This window comes from Aricia agestis, chromosome 2 (assembly GCF_905147365.1).
Source record: "Aricia agestis chromosome 2, ilAriAges1.1, whole genome shotgun sequence".
Taxonomy (NCBI): Eukaryota; Metazoa; Arthropoda; class Insecta; order Lepidoptera; family Lycaenidae; genus Aricia; species Aricia agestis.
This window is the reverse complement of record NC_056407.1, coordinates 13,392,723-13,415,922: the sequence shown is the minus strand read 5'-3', so window position 1 is coordinate 13,415,922 and position 23,200 is coordinate 13,392,723. Positions and strand designations below refer to the sequence as shown.

Sequence of the window (23,200 nt, the reverse complement as noted above, 5' to 3'; positions counted from 1 at the left end):
TTCAGCACTTAGATTGGATGGTGAAATTAGACTTGAGCCAGGCCTATTTTCACGTACCTGTGCTACAAACGCACCGTTGTTTTCTAAGAATGAACTATCATCCAGATTCTCATCAAAATCAACTGTTGCAAATGACGTGCTTACCTTTCGGCCTTTCTTCGGCGCCCAGAATATTTGCCACAATTACCAACTGGGTGGCCGAATATTTAAGGACCCATGGAATACGATGTGTAGTGTATCTCGACGACTTTCTTTTCGCGCACCAATCGAAAGCTCAACTCCAAGAGCACATAGCATTCGCGATACAAATAATGAAGGTGTTGGGTTGGACGATCAATTTCAAAAAGTCCGTTCTGGTTCCGACACAACGTTTAGAATTCCTCGGCATAACGTGGGACACAAAACGCAACGCAAAGTCCTTATCCGAGATGAAGTGCCTATCGCTACGCAGGGTACTTCAACGACAGCTCAGAACGGAAAAATGGTCTCTCAAACAGTATCAATCGCTAATGGGGAGACTCAATTTCGCAACATTCGTTACTCGAAGGGGCCGTCTTCATTGTCGAACGATACAATACTGCAGTCACCAGCTATCCAAAGAGCACCCTTATCGCCTGGTGAGTATTCCGCAACCCGTTCGCCAGGAAATGCTTTGGTGGACCGAAGCATTGGGGGGATCCATGCCAATACACATGACTGGAACAACACATCTACTGACCACGGACGCATCCGACATCGGTTGGGGAGCACAGATAGACGACACGATAATAACAGGTACGTGGACAGAGCAACAGCAATCCTGGCACGTAAATCAAAAAGAAATGTTTGCAGTTTACGGGGCAATCGTACACGAACAGCTTTATATACGAAATGCCCAGATTCTTCTGCAAACCGACAATCGGACAGTGGTCTCGTATATAAACAAGGAGGGAGGAACAAAATCGAAAAAGCTCCTGAAACAAACCCAACAACTGTTGACGCTCCTGGACAATCAAAATGTGCATTTAGTAGCTCAGCCCCCCTATCATTAACTTTGTCAAAACCTGAGCTAATCCGTGCAGGTATGTAAACAGTTGTAAAGTGAATGGTTATGTTTCCGTATCATGTGCACTTTTACTTCTCAATGGTTTTAACCTGTAATATTTGTCTCTGAACTGGATTAAGAAATGTCAAACACGAACGTCAAATTTGACTAACGGAATTGTTTTTTTTTTTAGGAATTGAAATGGCTTAGCCATAACGACTAACGGAAAAATTGTAAATCAAGATGAAAATATAGTTTAAAAAAAGATTAATATTTTTTATTATAAAATATACTATTTTCTAATATAAAACGTGGTCAATGTAGGAATAGTTACTTTTGCACCGATTTATTGTATTTAAAGGTAATTATTATAAATGTGTAAATGGTTTTATTTATATTTTTTGGTATTTTATAAGCCCTTTATGAAAACACTGAGAAAATAACACTCCTTCATGTTTATATTATCACAAGCATGGCGATCTAGAGGAGAAAGAATTCTCTGACATTGGCAACTAACTGAGTCGGCAATTAAAAAAGAGAAGAAGAAGGAGACAAAAAAAAAAGATAATTGGATATTGTTAAGTTTATAGAGATTATGTTTTATGCAAGAAATTGATAAGTTTATTATATCCTATACCTACTTGATACCTACGCTAAATAATCTACCATGAAAAAGTCTTAGAAATGCATCAAACTTGTGGATTACAATTACATGCATTACAACAGAGTTGATGTCATGAGTTGAACATAGTTTGTTGAACTTGAACTCATTCTTGAACACCTACGTTTTTTTGAGCTTTCAAATAGGTATTATTGTAACATAAACAGGCAATTTATAAGTTTAATAATCCCCTTTTTGTGCCTTGTAAGGCATTTTACATTATTAGTACTGTGTACGCTGAACCAAATATTTTTCAGGATAAAGGATGATTGCTAACACTGAGATACTATAAGTACTACATTTTATAATAAAGAATTGCAAGTGTAATGATGACGAAGTCCTAGGAAGATAATATATATTTACTCAAAAGCTTTAATTAAAAGAAATTTAATAAATACTCGTTTTTAAATGTTTTTTCATTTATTTTCTCACTTAAATATACCTACCTTAGATACATATTCATACACAGCTTTCATCAATAGGTACTACATTTGTCTTACACCTTATTATCAACCTAGTATCAGATAGGCAAGTGTTAAATCTCTTTTATATTATACTTATAAAAATATTTATACAGCGGAAATCTTAAACAAGGTCTTGTCACTTAAAATCAAAGAAGATGAATCAAATATCCCTTGTGTAAATATTAATTTATTATTATTAAAGGAGTTCAAATACCAACTTTTGATGAAAGATAAAAACAATATTATAATTTCAGACTTTTATTTGGCAAACCAATAACAATTAGAAACTGCATTGCAAGTTGCAATTATGGGAAATTGCCTGGGATATCTCAGACAGAGAGCGGTCAAGGGTTTTGTGTTCTTTGTGTTGTATTATGTTGTAGAATGCCTCCCGTGTGAGTATCTCTATATACTCACACAGGAGGAGTTCTGAATGTGTTAGAATTGCTCCTCAGTCACACACTGACTGCTCCAACGCAAATGCTTCAACGCGTGACCACTCTGTCTGATAGGTCCCTAAAACGACCACATCTTTTTAAAATGTATAATACATGAGGACTTACTAAAGTCCTCATGTATTTTAAATTTTAATGTAATAAGTAATATAAAACTATTATTATTATTATTGAGGTACAAAAGAATTTTTGGTAATAATAATATAAGTTCCAATGAAAATATTATGTTTTATGAACAATAAGTATGTTTGTTATGCAATTTTTGTTATGTCTTTTTGGAAAAAGTACTATAAGTAATGTAGGATTATATTTTTGAGTTTTAGTGACTATTCCCATTGTATATTATATCATATTGTAGTCAAGAGAAGTTATAAATGAAAAAGTGCATATGAGAATTTAGCTAATTTGGATTTTATATTATCAATGATTTAACTTTTCTAGTAGTTTAGGTGTATGTGTGTGTGTCAATATTTATTCGTGAATATACATGAATCTAAAGTTTCAAAGGTTGTGTTCTCAAAATTCTTGTTATTGAGAAAGTAATACCTTTGAATTTACCTCTTTGGTGCAGCGTTTATCATGCATGGTTTACAAGGAAATAGTTTGTGAAATAACACAAAGACCTACTGCAATCAAAAGATTGTACGAAATGCTCCTAAGATAGGTTCCTAAGAAGTACATAGTAAGTTTTAATTTAATATAAAACTAATACTTATTATTATTATTGAGGTAAGTACAAAAGTATTTTTGGTAATACATAATAATATATGTTCCTATGATAATATTATGTTTTATGAACAATAAGTTCCATATGTTTGTTATGCAATTCTTATTAAGTAAGTCTTTTTTGGAAAAGTACTATAATGTAGGTTTTTGTTTTTGAGTAAAATTTAGTGATTTACACTATTCCCATCATATAATACCATATTGTCGTCAAGAGAAGTTATAAATGAAAAAGTGCTCATATGAGAATTTAGCTAATTGGGTTTCTAATTGGGATTGATAATATCATATCAATTATTTAACTTTTCTAGTAGTTTAGGTGTGTCAATGTTTATCCGGAGCATGTTATACACACATCTAAAGGTTAAAAGGTTGTGTTCTGAAAATTCTTGTTAAAAGTAAGTAATATTGAATTATTTACCTCTTTGGTGCAGTGTTTATCATGCATATACCAAAATACTTCAGGTTTACAAGGAAATAGTTTGTGAAATAACACAAAAACCTACAATGCAACTATAAGATTGTACCTGTAGGTTTTTGGTGAAAATTCATACTTGTTTTACAGTAATTATACACAACACTTGTGTTCCTTATACCTTGTATGTGTTTCTTGTGTACTAAATCAATGCAGTCTTAGCTCATCGCACAAATGCAAACCTTATTGTTGACTAGACATATAGGTATACTACACCTCACTTATGTTATTATTCTGAAACCTCACTAACACTAAATGGATTACTAAGGTCTCTACGTCTTTACTTATGTATCAGTTCGTGATTAACTTGAGAATACTTAATCGTTTTCCAAAAATTTGGACACTTCGAATGTTAAGTTTTTTGGTTTTAATAACGAATTATTTTCACTAAAATATATGCTACAGACTAAAATATAACTTATTAAGTAACTAACCAACTAAATAGCAATATAATTTAAGACTAAAAAGTATGTAATATTAATAAATAAAATTACTAAAATGTAAACTATTCAGTAAAAGCTACTCGTTGGTTGGTGTTTATTGAATTGCTGTATTTGACGTAAAAGCAAGCGAGCTTATGTCAGAAGTGTTGTCATGATACCAAATGATACGAAATTATTACTCAGTTAACAATGGAGAAGTGAGTTTTGTGTCACGTGACCACTGACTGGCTGGAAAATAGAGGTCATGGTACCAAAATGCGAGCCAGTCAGTATTCTGGCTGGCTTTAAGAGCTCATGATAGAGGCCCAGTACTTTCCCGGCAGATTCAATTGCGAAGTGGACGCTCTATCTCGACAGAAAGTTTGTCCCGAATGGCACCTGACAGCAACTGCAACCGAGCCGATATTCCAAATGTGGGGCACACCAGAGATAGATCTTTTTGCGTCCAAAACGGCGCATGTGGTAGAGAAGTATGTGTCGATGGACGTTTTGGACGAGGACGCCCACCGTCTCAATGCATTTTGTCACCAGTGGCAGTACAAATAGGCATGGATCTTTCCTCCACCGAGTCTGATCCCCAGGGTACTGCAACACCTGAACCAGGCCCAGGGTCAGTACATACTGATTGCCCCGAGGTGGGACAAAGTGTTTTGGCAGGCCGATGTTCGCCACCGTGCTCTTCGGCCTCCATACACGATTCCGGACTTACCACACGTTCTCCTGGACACGACGACGGGAACTCACCCTCCACAAGTCAAAGACCTGCAGCTGGAGGCTTGGCTAATTTTGGGTGGCAAGAAATGTTGACCGACTGGACGGAGGAGGAACAGAAACTGCTCATGTCAAGTTGGCGAGCATCAACAATTAAAACATACAGACCAGCGTGGGACAGATGGAAAAAGTGGTGTGAGTCGAATTCTACTTTAAATATCCAAATGCCGATCAAGTTGCACGTTACCTTGCCCATTTACATTGTGACATAGGTCTCTCATATAAAACTATTTTAGTCCATAAATCGGTTATCTCTACATTTACGCATTCAACGTCTCACCTTGATTTATCTTCTAATTTCTTTATTAAACATATACTAAAAGCTATATCAGTAGCTCGAGAAACTCCCTCTAAGCCTCCGATATGGAATCCAAGACAATTGATAGTCCATATAGGTGTATATAATTTAGATGAAAATAATTTATATCAAGTGTCACGGCATACAGCTACACTTTTACTGCTGGCTTCTGGCCGTAGAGTTCACGACCTTACTTTGCTGCGCGTGGACAATCAAAGATTGATTGACGAAGGTAATACAATGATTTTATGGCCAGTATTTGGTTCTAAAACTGATAATTATAATTATACAGTCAGGATGGAGAATAAAAGCTCATCCAATTAAAAGGTTAAATATTATATTTTGGATAAAACGGTTGATTGACTTAGGTGCAGGTCGAAGGAATAATATAACCCACTTATTTATTACCGCCAGAGGTGATGTTAAACCTGCCTCCAGGACAGTTATAGGGAATTGGGTTAAGTCTCTGCTATCTGAAGCTGGAATTCAAGCCACCCCTGGCTCTGTAAGGTCGGCTGTGGCTTCTCTTAATTTTGTGGAACAATTCCCTATAGATCAAATTCTTAAAACTGGTAATTGGAGATGTGCTCACACTTTTAAAAATTATTACCAAAAGGAAATAATTTATTGTAATAATGCAAATCAGTCAGTTTCATTATCTAATTATTTTGATCCTGTAAATTAAATTGATTAATATAATATAATTGTTATATTGTATTATTTACTTGTGTAATAGTAATAAAATTAATATTTCGTGATATTTCTGGGGTTTCTCTATAATCCTAAATTATTCATTTCTATCCTAATTCCTAACACATTATAGCGTCTGTAGCTTACAGCATACAACACCAGGTGATAACAAACAAATCACTCAAGATGGATTCCGGATATTGATACAAAACAGATAATAGAGAGTTTTACCAGAAAATAAAACTTACCTATTATCTTTTCATCAATATCCGGAATCCAGGTAATGGCTACCTGGTGCATCATGAGTTTTATAATGATGAACAAATTCTGAAACCCCTCTAAAGTGAGACCGTTGGTGGGAGAGGTAGGAAGCGGTAAGAGTGGGGCTGGTGGGGAGGCAACCAATAGCAAGGACTTGTGGACGAAAAAGAAAGGCGCTTGACTCAAGATGGATTCCGGATATTGATGAAAAGATAATAGGTAAGTTTTATTTTCTGGTAAAACTCTCTATTTTTATTCTGACCATTCCACATTACTCATACAATAATTTGTTTGTTACTTAACCCTTAATTAGGCGCATCAAGAAAGTCACACAAGTAATCGCATGGGGTCTTTGCTGACCCCATGCGACTACTTGTCTGACTATCACTCAACCTCTTTTCTGTCTCGAAATCTCCAAAATATCACCATAGCTGAGATCGAGACGAAAAAAAATACTTTTCACTCTGATATCCAGTTTTTTTTTGCAGCACCGAAGGAATCAGATCTTGAGATAATATTGACAAACATATTTTACTCAGTTTATGGTTTTTTACGCACTTTTGGTCATCACCCTCTGATCATCATCATCATCACCATCCGGTGGTGATGATGATGATCAGAGATGATCACCAACCAGATATAATTTTAATCATTACTGACCTCTTCAATCTTGCTTCCCGATTCATGGCCATCACAAATCGGTGTATAGTTTCGAAGTTCGGAGGCTAGCCTCACAAAATATCTTTCATCTTCAGAAACCTTCCAGCCGCTATCGTACTACATTGTCTTGACTCATATTGACATTTTTATAAAGCTGTTATGTAAAAAAATGCTTTCAATAGAATGATATACTTACTCCTATATTTATGAAACATCCCGAATTATAACAAAAAATAAACATAACATTACAATAATAGAAATATATCTCGTGACAAAAAAAGTTACGTAAGTGGTCGCATGGGGTCAGCGCTCAAAAGAGTACCGACGCATGCACTAGCGCTAGCTGACCGGCTACCATTTATTACTATACCTCGATAGGAGTTAGGAGACTACCAAAAGTATCGTTGCATTCCTAGAACTCTAGCACATATTTTTTTCGGTTTGAAAGTCATTTGACCCCATGCGACTAATTAAGGGTTAAACTATAGTACCTATTATATTGAAATTTGAAGTAGTATACTCCTAGCTTTAAACTACGCCAGGTATTTTTTAAGAAAATAAATTGACGTCAAAGCTTTACGATCAATTCTCTCATTCAATAGAAATATGAGTTTCCATTAACTCGCTGCTGCTCCTTTTATGACACCCGCATCAACTAAGTGGTGGGCAAGAAAAACCAACGTGAATTGCTATAAAATGCGGAAACGTCTGAAAGAGTGTTTGTCTCTCTAAAGTGTCTATAGACTATATTATGTAGCCTCTTAACACCTAACCGCTAAATAGTTTTTGCAGAAAATTGGTATGGATGAAGAGTTTGGACTTGTAGAGTTATTAAATAAAATCGACTTGTCTCCTCCGATGCATCTTTATTAATAATTAATCTCACTTAAAATTATTACTTAGCTTATTCTACTTGGGTGGTACAATAATTATTAAGAAGTTACGCCACAATATTCGGAACAACGTTGGACACATTGGGAAATAAGCATTAAGTTAATAACATACATTAAGCTATACCAATACTAAACTATAATATATTATAGTATAGTATTAGAATATACTAAGATATAATTATCACACTTCACCTCCGGGGGAAAAGAAAAAAAAATATTTATACTTATTTTTTTTTAAGTTACTAGTAATACTAATTATTATAATTACATCTCTATATTTTTTTTTATATTTTGGATATGTTATTTCGGCTCAAGGCATATTACCTGACCCCGAAAAAATTTCAGTTTTACAAAATTATCTAGTTCCTAAAAATTCTGATGAAGTGAGACGATTTGTAGCATTTTGTAACTATTACAGAAAATTTATACCATCTTTTGCTAACATAACAATACCTCTCAATAAATTAACTAGGAAAAATTCAATATTTGTTTGGAGTGACGAATGTCAAAAATCGGCAAATACTTTGGTGAGACAGCAATACATTTTCAAATACCTATTTTCAATTTCTCTCGCCCCTGGTGTATCCTCTTAAGCGGCCGGACAAACTGTACTTTTACTTTGTACCCATTTCATTTTGACCGCGCGCGCGCTTGTTAGGGGGCGCTAGGGTAATGTTTGCACACGGGCGCCACATGGGCAAGAGGCGGCCCTGCCAAAGAGTGTCCCGGTAAAGGACATATTATGATAGTTTTGTTTCGGCGCGACGAAGTTGCGGGTAACATTTGTTCTTAAAATTTTCTTTAACACATCATTTATCTTGAATCATGATAAAATACGCGTATTATTAAAAAAGTTGTATCTTAAGGCAATTTTTAATAATTTATGGAAAAAGTATGACCATTAATTAAGAGCGAATCGCACATCCGCTGTTCACATTGTCTCGCGGGCAAAGTTCGAACAATAGAAGGCCAGCTTTTGTGGCAAACTTATTTTTTGATCAAATTAAGAAAAGGTTAGAAAAATGGGATCCTACTGTGTATTTAACATTGTTTCATTGCAAAACACAACGCACAAATTTTCAGTAGTAAGGACGAAACAAGTTTTGGTCATAATCCTTTTTTTCTTGCAGCGTTATAGTAGATTATCTTTACTATTTAGTATTATTTTTTTATAATATTATAAAGCTCAGGAGTTTGTTTGAACGCGCTAATCTCAGGAACTCCTGGTCTGATTTGAAAAATTCTTTTAGTGTTAGATAGCCCATTTATCGAAGAAGGCTATAGGTTATATTTTATCACGCTAAGACTAATAGGAGCGAAGAAATAGAGGAAAGTCTGGAAAAAACGGGGGAAAATATTTCAAAGGGTATCTCACGAAAATTAGACCACATGAAGGATCATAGGCTATTTTTTGTGGACTGATTTGACTGTACTTATCTAATTTACGCGGGTGAAGCCGCGCGGAACGTCTAGTTATGTTATAATATATTATATTTTTATGTTCCTAATAATCTTGAACATAATCACTCATAAATAAAAATATTATAATAAAAAACTAATTAAAACTACAAAGCAAGTACATTTTTCAAGACTTCATAAAATGTAAAGTTAATTTTTGTTTCCATCAAAAACTAAATAATTTGAATATTAAAAAAGTTATTAAGAAAATAAAAACTTACTTTAATTAATGTATCCATTTTCTTTGTTTACAACAAAATATAGTTATTACCGTACTTAGTTTTATTTGTACCTATGTAACTTTCTTGTGAACTTTTTTGCGATTAAGTTCCCGTGTTACCGTGCGAGCGCTTTCCGCGAAAGCTCCGCGGCCACTGAAAGCTTTACGTGGAACTTACAGACTTTACAGCCGCAGAAATAATAAATCTTGGGATTTATGTGGAGGTTCAGCGCCATTTTTCTGCTAAGTAACACTTTCTGGTTGTAAATTATATGTATTTTTAGAACCTACACATATATTTTACTTTATTTTTTTTTTATTTTTAACTCGAGTTATATCTCAAATGTAACACTGTTATAATGTTATTATAATATAATTTACCCTATATTATGTATTTTGGCAACAGTCTCGAGTATCTCATGTCATTTTGTATGCGGTTAAGGGGGTTTTGGCAATATAGCTTTTTTTATAACTGGGGGAACTATACAATTTTAACGACAATAATAACGTGTAGGCACTTAACAATCTATCAGCACTTGATAAATTTATTAAAAAAATATATATAATAAGTATCATTTTACTCAGCTATTATAAGTATAATATAAATTGGTACTAGTTTGTTTACAAATCGCGCGACAAGCTTTTATTATCATACAAATTGTATAATATATTAAGGATTATAACTTAATAGTTAAAATTTTTAAGAAGAAATTTATTTTCTTCTTTTTAGACTATTTAAATAAAAGCTTTTTTTCAAAAAGTTTTTTGTTCATAACACAGATTTAAGAAGTAAGTTTATAATCCCACCAAAACATTAAATGTAAAAAGGAGCCAAGCAAAATATTGTATAGCCATGCAATATATCTATCGTAAATAGTTTTCAGATCACATTCAAGCCAAGCCTTCAACTTATTTTGTAATTTAAATCAACATTCAGTGAATTTCTCAATAGTTTTCTTTATTTTATAATTATTATAGTGGCTCGGCAATGAGCACAAGAAAAACAAATATAAAACTTCATATTTGGGGTAGTTCATACTGACACAAACGGCAAGCGTAAAGTGTTTTTAGGATGTAACGACGCATGTGGACGATGGTACCCAATAAGTCTAATCAGTCGCTGATTATTTCTCTAGTGCTCATTGCCAATACCTATCCCGGATTTTTTTAAACCATAATAATTTTACTCCGCAAACAAGCGGTAATAAGGGAGTGCTATACCATCTATCGATCGAGTATGGAGTGTACATCGCAGTTCTGATTTCATTTATATTTTAATCGAATTTAATTATTATAGTTTCATTGTTAACTTTGTTAACACTATTTTTCCTTTTGTACGTAAAATAATTATTATGAAGTCGAAACTCATTTTTAATGTTCTTGCAAAGCCACAAACATAAAAATCTTTTCTTTTATTCAATAAAGTTATATTATACTTTTCAGTTTTTAGGTTTCCTTGCCCAAAGGATGAAAACGGGAGCCTATTCCTAATGAGTCTAGACTTCGCTGTCTGTCTGTCGTCCGTCCGTGTGTCACGAGGCTAGATCTCGAGAACCGCATTAGCTAGATTTTTTAATTTTTTACAAATTATGTACTTTTGTTGTCGCTATAAAAGCTAATAGTTCAACTAAAATAAAATAATTGATTAATCGGGGTCTCATACAAAAAACACGTTTTTTGCCCTTTTTTGCTCTATATACATAATGGTAAAAGTAAAGATTTTGAAAATTTAAGAAAATACTTAATTGTATTTCAACTTTAAAATAATAACTAATAAAAAGTACATAAACTTGTGATTTAAGGGGGATTCCCATACAAAGTTACGGTACGGAACCCTATGTACGCCAGTCTGTATAACGCCAGTCCGACTCGCACTTGACCAGTTTCATTTCAATTAAATAATTAAATTTCAAGGTTCTAAGTCTGCTAGAAGTACCTTAGAATTTTGATGATCTGTCAGTCAGTGAGTGACAAAATGTAGTAACTTTGATCATCCGTAACTATTAAACTATTTATCGAAATGTTATGTAATTCGGAGGTTAAGCTAGTTTTAATAATTGCTCCTAGTGACCGAAATTCTAAATCGCTAGCTTTGTTAACATAGAAGATAAAGGGGGTGTGAAAAAGCCGCGAACCGCTTCGAGAAAAGTATGCTACGGCCGTGCCTTTGCTAAAAAGCTTGGCTGGAGCACTTCCGTGCTCCCAGATTTATTGCTAATAGGAGTAGGTACTTGTCAATGTTACTAAGACTTAATAGTTACATAATATGGAAATTCTATTTCAAAGCCTATAAAGTTTTTCCTCGCACTTATTTTTAGTACCTGCGACGATGAACTTTCTTTACTTATTCAATAGAAAGGTCAGGCGTAATAGGATCAAAATACGATTTATCCCTTAAATAGCTTTTTTTTTCATTATTCTTTATTTTATTTTTTTTGCTTGAAATTAACCTTTTATATGTTAACTAGTTGCTTTGCATATTTTTTTAAAACGATTTGATACAAGTTGGGTGTAACTATTGGTAGGTACACTATAATAAGTTAATAACTGTAAATTACCAAGAACAAAATAAATTTTTGCTTTCTCTGTCCCGGTATGTCCAATTTAACACCTAATAAATCTATTGTTTTTAAATTGAGTACTAAAATTATTCCTCTACTTAACGCCTTTACGTACTCGTATTTATTTACTATTTTTAAACCGGTTGATCATGTGCCCAAAACTTTCGTTGTTTGCCACACCTTATAATTATATCCATATTCATACTTGATAAATGATACTTAAGAGGAGTCCACACCGCCGTTTTACCATTCAAACGTTGTCCCTTGTTTCCTCCCTGGATAACGCCGGTAGAGTAATGATTTTTTTCCTGAATATCTATGGCCACTATAAGCATGTCCCTATGTTTTCTTTTTTTTCATAATTTTATTATTAAAAAAGATAAGAACGTCTAAAAACCCAAAAAAATGGCCAGATTTTCCTCTATGTTCAAACACCCAGAAAAAAAAAAACTGGCAAAAATATACAAAAAAAAAAAACATACGAGGGGAGGTCCAAAAGTTCGCGGAATGAAAGGGTTGTTAATAAAATATAACAATAAATTTATTTTTCCTTTTCAATATAATCACCCTTAAGTGTAATACATTTATTTGATTTATGGATTAATTTTTCTAAACCATCGAAAAAATATTTTTTGTCTTTGGCCTCAAAATGCGCCGAAATTGCCTCCTTACTTCGTCATCGTCGGAAAATTTCCTTCCCCTTAGCTCTTTTTTTAAATTTGGAAACAAATAAAAATCGCTAGGGGCCAGGTCTGGACTGTAGGGTGGGTAAACAAGTGGTTCGAATCCATGCGTGTGAAGAGCAGCCATGGCAACTCGGCTCTTGTGAACCGGCGCGTTGTCTTGCAAAAGCAACACACCCTTGGCCAATTTTCCACGACGTTTTTCTTTAATTGCCTCCTTATACTTTTCCAATATTAATGCGTAGTATTCTCCGGTTATAGTGGTACCTTTTTCTTTATAATCAATCAGTAATATTCCCTCACAATCCCAAAAAACAGTGGCCATCAACTTTCCAGCCGATTCTGACACTTTGAATTTCTTGGGAGGTGGTGTACCCTTTTTGTGCCATTGCATGGACTCCTGTTTTGATTCAGGTTCAAAGTGATGAACCCATGTTTCATCTCCAGTAACAATCCGCTCCAAAATCTGCACAGGGTTGTCTCCACACACCTCCAAAAAGTGCTTAGACGCGTCGATGCGCTGCTGTTTTTGAAGCGGCGTGAGCATTCTCTGCACCCATCTTGCACTGACTTTAGTCATGCCCAAGTGGTCGTGCAGGATCCGCAAAATGGTTGTATCTGATACTCCAACAAATGCAGATAATTGTTTTTTCTTTAAACGTGTGTCTTCCAGTACAAGTTTTTCGACTTTTTCGACGATGTCTGATGTGGTGGCCTCAACTGGCCGCCCAGAGCGAGGGTCGTCTTCAATTGAATCTCGACCATGTTTGAAAAGTCCATGCCACTTATAAACCATTGTTTTACCAGGGCACTGATCTCCATAAACGGCTTCCATTTCATTTAAAATGGTTTGAACGTTTTTTCCTTGCTTGGTAAGGAATTTTATCACAGCGCGATGTTCAATTTTCTCCATAGTTGCAGTTTGCTTCCGGATCGACTTGTTTAGCAGGCGAGTACTCGTAAACGAATGGCGCTATAGGGTTGAGATTTTATATATATACTAGTTATGAGTGCTCAATTAGTATGACACTAAGCGAGCTACCCTATCCCCACTCCATCCCCTCCATTCCGCGAACTTTTGGACCTCCCCTCGTAGGAACACAGCTCAAGCCTTGTTTTAATTCTTAATGAAAAATGTACTTAAATCGGTTAAGTTCTGGAGAAGGAATCGGCGGACACGAATCGAAGATTTTCTGTTCTTTTATTAGAACTTTTGTCGTGTTGTGTCTATCGCGCTCTGCGGTGGGAGACTTGAGATTGGTGAGACAGCAATACATTTTCAAATACCTATTTTCAATTTCTCTCGCCCCTAGTGTATCCTCTTAATATTACGAATGCGAATGTGTTTCTATCTGTCTGTTACCTATTCACGCTTGACCGACATTGATGGCCCGTACCAATGGTGACACTTTAAGTCCCGGGAAAAGACAAAGGATATGTTTTGGTTTGGAAAAAATTGAGCGCAAATAATTGAAGAAAAAAATTTGTAGATAATAGATTATAATTAAACCTACGATCCTTATGATTTTTTCTACGCCTATGGTAAATGACCCAAGCGACTGAATAAAACTGGATATTTCTGATCATGGATTAGACCCTATAATAATAATAATAATAATAAATTATTATTATTAAAAAACTGGCCAAGTGTTTTAATTTTATTATTAAAAGCAGTGAAATATTTTATTAATATTTCAAATGTTTTAGTGCAGCTTTTTGCATATACTTGAGGAAATAAGACCAATAAAATCGTGTTTGTTAAATGGAAACCCCATCAAATATTAAATTTATTTTGTTAGGAAAAATTTGGGAAAGGGAAATGACAGACAGACGGACAGACAGATGAACAGACAGTGAAGTCTTAATAAGTGGGTCCCCTTTTTAGTGTTTCGTACCCAGAGGGTAAAAACGGGACCCTATTACTAAGACTTTGATGTTTGTCTGTCTGTCCGTCTGTCTGTCTCCAGGCTGCATGTCAAGAACAGTGATAGCTAGATAGAGATGGAATTTTGACGGATTATGTATTTTATAAACAAAATAAATCAAATATAATATATTTTTAGGGTCCTATACTACAAACAAGATTTTTTTGGCATTTTTTGCTCTATATCAATAATGGCTACACGTAGGCACTTGAAATATTTACAAAATATACTTAATCGTATCAGTACTTTAATAATTGATAATAAAATAAAATTAAATACTTAATGGGAGCTCTCAAATAAAAATATTTTTTTTGCCTAATTTTGCTCATAAACGGCAACGGAACCCTCCGTGCGCGAGTCCGACTAGTACTGGCCAATTATTTACTTTTGGGTACGGAACCCTAAAATGATTTCTTGTAAATTATGCAAGGACAATAATGATTGTAGTAGAATGTGCGGATATCGCAAAATTGAAAGTTTCTGTTATCACTTATCTGTCAAAATTGTAGCTCATTCTCGCGAAAAAAATTCGAACTCCAGAGTTATATAATGAAGAAGGCGCTACTCAGATTTATAGGGGATACCTAACGTGACCATACGGCATACGTCCCGCTTTCAGGCAGTCTGTCCCGCCATGTCCCGCTGTCCCCCACGAGGCCAAATTGTCCCGCTTTTGCAAATAGACCAAACGACCATAATTTAAAATTAGTATTTTTATGTTTGAAATGCCTGTGCAATTCCTGGAAGTAATGCGATTATTCTGCCATATTGTGTCAAATGACATAGAAATTGCTCCACTATTTCGCGAGAAAAGCCCTTTCAAATAATTTTCCCCGCTTTTTCCACATTTTCCTCTGTTTCTTTGCTTCTATTAGTCTTGGCTTGATAAAATGTAGCCTAAAGCCTTCCTCGATAAATAAGCTAAGTATCTAGAACTGAATTATTCAAATCAGACCAGTAATAATAATAATAATAATGTATAATTATTGTTTTGTATGTATAATTAATATAATAATTATTCATAATTATTGGGGGGGGGGGGGGGGGGGAAATTTTTTGAATTTGTGCCATTTATGACCTCTTCTAAACACTAGCGCAAACAAAAACTTTCTAGATTTTTTCTGAAATTAATAATTAAATTTCAGAAAAAAATCTAACGAGACTTTAGTAATACCGGTGATGAACGCTATTAGGTATCGGCAACCTAGACGAGCAATTTTATTGCGCCATATCACGTATTGCGTAATATTATTGACCGTCTAGGGTTGATATTGAACATCGCGCGGCTTCAATCTAATAATTGTCAAATAAACTGTTCAATAAAATTGAAACATGATATTGCACAATACAATAGGCATGATGACTATTTTTTTTTGTTATCGGTAATTGAAAGACACTTAAAAAATAGAAACATCGTTGAAAGAATGACTCTGATAGCTTATTCTTTCTTTTAAAATTCACCAAGATATGACAATTCAAATATCTCATAAAAAAGACCTGCCCGAAACGCTCCATACAAAGTGCTACGAAAGTATGACGTCAGTCTTTTGTAGTTTGTACGCATCGGGAGACAACTTTGTTCGACAGGTATGTTAAATATTGCGTTTATGAAAGTGGTTTCATAACAAAAGTTGTTTTTAATTGCATAAGTTATCGAATTGTATACAAATATTAAGAAATTTAATTGAAAAAAAAATTCGACTTGAATATCCAACTTTGAAGGCCCATAACAAAAAAAAATACAAATGCTATCAAGCTGAATTTATGGGAACACTTATTTTTTACCGTGATTTCTTTATTTTTTATTAACAAAATTCGCTTATCTTTGACCTTGTCATCATCCCTATTGATCGTCTAAGGGCCGGCTTATGCAACAAATCATAGAAGTTTTCAAGAAAAAGAATAAATAAAAGCCTTAAAATGTTATCCCACAGTTATCTTGTTTTATTTTCAAATCTTGGTTGACATTTCAACTTGGAAAAATATTTGAAAAATATTTGAAAAATTGGAAAAATATATTGGAAATTTTTCTTTTTTCTTTTCTTTTCTTTCGGAATTTTTTCCATTACCCATCTGTAGCTATTCCTATCTCTAGTAGGGCAAAACCAGAGATAGATCAAATATTGGGAACGGCCGTTAGGCTAGTCTACTATAATGAAAATACTAAGTGAATTTCAAGTAGTCTGTAGTTGTCTGAGCGCAAGTGCTGGGTAAATTGCTATCTTCCTGTCTGTAGCACACTTGAGGTAGCAAAATTACCTCGTAACCATTCTTGTTTCAGTTGGCTTCCTTTCAGTTAACTTGCCTTAGTAATAGGTATGTAAGAGTTTGTAAGAAAACTTATGTACTTACACTTTTGTTGATAACAAAACATGCCGCCATTGGTCAATGGAAAATATAAATAAGTTGACTTTATTATTTTTAGGGTTCCGTACCCAAAGGGTAAAAACGGGACCCTATTACTAAGAATTCGATGTCTGTCCGTCTGTCCGTCTGTCCGTCTGTCCGTCTGTCCGTCTGTCCGTCTGTCCGTCCGTCCGTCCGTCCGTCCGTCCGTCCGTCCGTCCGTCCGTCCATCCGTCCGTCTGTCTGTCTCCAGGCTGTATCTCAAAAACCGCTTTAGCTAGACTTCTTAAATTTTCACAGATCGTGTATATCTGTAGCCGCTATAACAAGAAATAAGTACTAAAAACAAAATAAAATTAATATTTAAGAGGGGCTCCCATACAAAAACACAATTTTTGGTCTAATTTTGCTCTTTAATGGTATATAATGGTACGAAACCCTTCATGCGCGAGTCCTACTCGCACTTGGCCGATTATTTAGATATAATTATTGCGACAGTCTTAGATTAATAAAGTCAAATTCTGTCAGACTGGCCGTGTAATAATTGTCTATTAACAGTATTTAAGATTCAATAAAAAAACTTAATCTATTTTTAATTTGACAACAGACAAGGCCCAATCCCTTACCCTTTTCCCTTCCCTACCTTCTCCTATTTTCTTCCCTACCCTCCCCTATTACCCTATTCCCTCTTAAAAGGGCGGCAACGCACCTGCAGCTCTTCTGATGCTGCGAGTGTCCATGGGCGACGGAAGTTGCTTACCATCAGGTGACCCGTTTGCTCGTTTGCCCCCTTATTTAATAAAAAAAAGACTTCAACCATAAAATATAAAAGAGTACAATAATTAATTCGTGTGTATAGGCTTGTCAATCAAAATCTCCTAGTGTGTAAAATGTTTTATTTTATATAAAAATGTATGATAAAAGCATAATTTCAAAATAATATCAGCTCGATGCACTCCTTCACCATATAAACTATAACTGTGCAAAACAATCACCTACCTACATTTCCGCATTTTTCGACGAAAGGGATCCAAAGTTTTTCGCTCGCGTAGGTATTAATACAGAGAAAATGTTATGTCCTATTTAATCACTGAAAGTATTCTTCAGTTTGTATTTCGTGCGCCAAACGTGTGTTACAACGGCACAAATTGTTAATGTTATGTTAATAATCTTCAGCCCTTTGAGATTCGCCTTTGATCTTTTCTATCACGTTGACATTATTAAATCATTCGGTACAAACAACCGGCGCTTCTTCGAGCTGATCTGACGCCCACGGTGAAACAAATCAAAAAGTAATAAAAAAGTAATAACCTCCCTTAATGGCGGTCCCTACCCCAGGAATTTAAACTATCATCATCAGCCTTATCGGCTAACGACCTTACCCTTGAATATCACTAATTTGTGATTAATAATTTCAGATATGAAACTTGCCGCAGGTTACAGTTTCTAACTAGAAAACCCACTCAGAGAAGTTTATGCATTAGTGATTCTACTACTTAATTGGGTATTTAAAAATATATAGTATATTATTGATTTTTTTAATGTATAAACCTTATTATTAATAATATTGATATTTAGTGCAAAAACCTTAAAAAATGTTTTTCCACTTCATTATAAACAATTAAAAATTCACACGTGACTTATAAACGCGCCATGATTGAGATGTGACGTCACAATGTTAATTACATTATAGTATACGCCAATATTAACCTTATTTCGTTTTGATCTAAGGTCAAAATTGTTTGCGCTAACTATAACATGCCATGTAGGTACGTAGCTAAACTTTTTAGTAAATCCACAATAAACCGATGCTCCTATGACTCGAAATAATAAATGTCTTAAGTGCCCGTTTTGTTTATTGTAAAACAAACTCTATTTTAAGTACTGAAGGTGTGTTTTAGTTTTCAGTTTATTAAAACCCAAAGCCTTAAATTTATTAAAATTTAATACTTTGGGTTTAGAAGTACGCATCCATTAAAAACATTCGTTTGTTAAACAATTCGTGGTATGTTAGTACTAAGTACTCTTTTTTTATTGTTCTGTGGTGAAAAAACCATTATGACGTCACAAGCGCTCGGGTTAGTGCGAGAGCTGTCGGCGTGTCTTCTAATTTTTATTTTGGAATAACTTTTGAATTATTGCGAAAAAAAATAAAACAAAAATGTTTTGTTATAAAACTTATATGTATAATATGATCTTTCCATTTATCAAAACATTTTTTTTATTATTATTAGTAATCGACGTTGATTCTCGATATCCAAGGTAAAAACAATGATAACATCCTTCTATATCTATATCTATATACTTATAAAATTACATGTCCTGACTGACTGACTGACTGATTCATCATCACTGAGCAAAAACTGTAAAAGTTACAGCCACGAAATTTGGTGAGTAGGGTTGTTTTATTAAGTAGACACCCACTAAGGAAGGAATTTTGAAAATTTTACCCCGAAGGGGGTGAAATAAGGGTTGAAAGTTTTAATGAAAGTCCGTCATTTCTTGAGTTAGAAACATGAAACTTTATTTTTGTGCTACTGATTAAAAATGAATGGATACGTATTTAAGTGTTTCTGGTAATTATACCCCCAAGGGGCTGAAATTGGGGTAGAAAGTTTCAATGAAAGTCCGTCATTTCTTGAGTTAGAAACATGAAAGTTTATTGACGTTTGCGTTTGACATTTGCTTAAATAGGGTCCGTTTTTACCCTTTGTATAAGGAACCACAAAAACAAAAAGGAGAAAACTATCCATCTTTGTTATTATACTATGTTAACGCGGATGAAGTCGCGGGCAACAGCTAGTAATATATAAAACTCAAAGGTGACTGACTGACATGGTGATCTATCAACGCACAGCCCAAACCACTGGACCGATCGGGCTGAAATTTAGTATGCAGGTAGATGATATGACATAGGCATCCGCTAAGAAAGGATTTTGATCAATTCCACCTCCAAGGGGTTAAAATAGGGGATGAAAGCTTGTATATAATAATACTTCTTAACGCGAGCGAAGCCGCGGGCAAAATCTCGTCTACACTACTATTATAAAGAGGAAAGATTTGATTTTTTGTTTGTTTGTTTGTTTGTTTGTTTGTTTGTTTGAGTCGAATAGGCTCCGAAACTACTGGACCGATTTGAAAAATTCTTTTACCATTGGAATCCTGCATTATTTCTGCTGAACATAGGCTAATTTTTATTTTGGAAAAATATAAGGTTCCGTAAGATATTTGGGATTTTCGGACGCAAGGTTTAAAAAATCAACCAGAAAAGTTACTTATTTTGCGTACGCTGCCTAAACTATAAAAGATAGAGGCATAAAATGTTCTAAGTAATTATAGATCTTTTAAATATCTACAAAAAAGTCCGCGACACACTATACTATACTATGTTGAGTGAGGCACAATAACCATTTTTTTATTAAAAAATCTAGAATTTTTTTTGGACTATATTTAAATGCGTTTATTTAAATCATGCTATTGACCCTTATCAAAATAAATTATTTCATCACTAAGTACAGTTAATGTAGATAATATTCGGTCTTTGAATGATTAAAATTGGACGTTTGGTTTTAATGTTATGGCGAAATTAAAATATTACGATTTCTGCTGCACGTTGCGAATTGGGCGTCAAGGCGCGATGCGCGGGTGTGCGTGCGGTAGGGGAGAGATTTAATTATCAGTGCCACAGACTCGCCCGGAGAGTCCACGTAAATATTACCTCGATCGTGGGAATCGCAGACACAATAGATTTTCAATAGTTATGCGACAGCCGGGTGCTGCTTTATTGATTTGATATATATAGACTATCGTGCTTCATTATTATAATCCTAATTTCAAAAAAGCTTTAAAAGTTATGACTACGAAAGTAATATTTTTAGAACTTTTTAAAATAAGTTTTGAATGACTATTATTTTTGATTGCTATTATAATTAATTAATTTCTTTAACTATAAATCTCCAATAGCGGCAGCCGGCTGCCAGCATAACAATTGAAGATCTATTGTGTCTGCGATACCCACGATGCCGATGCACGATGGAAGTATTAATGCATATTTTTTAATCCACACTATTTCTGCTGAATATAGGCTATATTTAATGGGAGAAAAAAGGGAACCGTATTAAGTGTTAATAATTGTGTGAAAAATCTACCAAAATATTCCTTCTTGCTTATCCATACTAATATTATAAATGCGAAAGTATCTCTGTCTGTCTGTCTGTCTGTCTGTCTTGCTTTCACGCCAAAACTTCTGAACCGATTGCAATGAAATTTTGTATACAGTTATTCTAGAGTCTGAGAAAGGACATAGGCTACATTTTGATGTGGGAAAATATCTTATTTCCATGAAAATTTCGATGAAAATGAATTCGCATTGCGCGTGGCCAGCGCTCATCCCGGGGGTCCTGGGTTCGAGTCCCGCAGGCGGAACAAAAAGTTTTCAATGTTCCTGGGTCTTGGATGTGTATTAAAATAAAATTTCAAAAATCTTAAACATATTTTATGTATAATATTATAAAAAATCCAGAAATATATCGATGGAATGAACATTTTAGTTCTAATACGATTCAACAGATGGCGTTTTATTTTTTACTTTATTGTAACATAGAACTAATCATACTTATTAGTTAGTATGTTTTTGTTTATAGTTTTTAATACGTTAGAATATTATGTTTAATAATATTATCACTTGGTATAATAATAATCAATCTATCTTATCTTATGTAGAACTCCTACTGCGTTTCTAATCCATACTATCCATACTAATATTATAAATGCGAAAGTATCTCTGTCTGTCTGTCTGTCTGTCTTGCTTTCACGCCAAAACTACTGAACCGATTGCAATGAAATTTTGTATACAGTTATTCTAGAGTCTGAGAAAGGACATAGGCTACATTTTGATGTGGGAAAATATCTTATTTCCATGAAAATATCGATGAAAATGAATTCGCATTGCGCGTGGCCAGCGCTCATCCCGGGGGTCCTGGGTTCGAGTCCCGCAGGCGGAACAAAAAGTTTTCAATGTTCCTGGGTCTTGGATGTGTATTAAAATAAAATTTCAAAAATCTTAAACATATTTTATGTATAATACTAGCTGTTGCCCGCGACTTCGTCCGCGTGGACTTTAGTTTATAGCGCGCGCTGTCAACAAAATTTGTGTCAAATTTAAAAACTTTTTAATACCCTGGCAAGTGCTTCCGTTGTAGCGCGGCCCTTAATTAATCAAAATACCCAAAAACAGCTATGCAGTGTGCACATAATCTATACTAATATTATAAATGCGAAAGTATCTCTGTCTGTCTGTCTGTCTGTCAGTCTCGCTTTCACGCCAAACGCCAAAAGTATCTCTGTCTGTCTGTCTGTCTGTCAGTCTCGCTTTCACGCCAAACGCCAAAACTTCCGAACCGATTGTAATGAAATTTTGTATACAGATAGTCTAAAGCCTGAGAAAGGACATAGGCTACTTTTTTACTGGAAAAAAGGGTTGTAAGGGGGTGAAAATGCGTAAATTTGTTCAAATTGAGTTATCTACACTTCTACACTACTATTATAAAGAGGAAAGATTTGATTTTTTGTTTGTTTGTTTGTTTGAGTCGAATAGGCTCCGAAACTACTGGACCGATTTGAAAAATTCTTTTACCATTGGAATCCTGCATTATTTCTGCTGAACATAGGCTAATTTTTATTTTGGAAAAATATAAGGTTCCGTAAGATATTTGGGATTTTCGGACGCAAGGTTTAAAAAATCAACCAGAAAAGTTACTTATTTTGCGTACGCTGCCTAAACTATAAAAGATAGAGGCATAAAATGTTCTAAGTAATTATAGATCTTTTAAATATCTACAAAAAAGTCCGCGACACACTATACTATACTATGTTGAGTGAGGCACAATAACCATTTTTTTATTAAAAAATCTAGAATTTTTTTTGGACTATATTTAAATGCGTTTATTTAAATCATGCTATTGACCCTTATCAAAATAAATTATTTCATCACTAAGTACAGTTAATGTAGATAATATTCGGTCTTTGAATGATTAAAATTGGACGTTTGGTTTTAATGTTATGGCGAAATTAAAATATTACGATTTCTGCTGCACGTTGCGAATTGGGCGTCAAGGCGCGATGCGCGGGTGTGCGTGCGGTAGGGGAGAGATTTAATTATCAGTGCCACAGACTCGCCCGGAGAGTCCA

The 23,200-nt window shown here is 34.4% G+C and overlaps 1 protein-coding gene across 2 annotated transcripts in view; it reads right to left on the bottom strand.

Annotated features, from left to right (window-relative positions):
- The window catches only part of LOC121739932 (gamma-aminobutyric acid type B receptor subunit 2), a 148,208-nt gene extending 138,579 nt beyond the window's left edge, over positions 1-9,629 (bottom strand). For both annotated transcript variants that reach the window (XM_042132554.1, XM_042132556.1), the window contains exon 1: positions 9,498-9,629. The gene's annotated coding sequence lies outside the window, so the exon portion shown is untranslated. The remainder of the gene's footprint in view (positions 1-9,497) is intronic.
- Between the last annotated feature and the right edge of the window lie 13,571 nt (positions 9,630-23,200).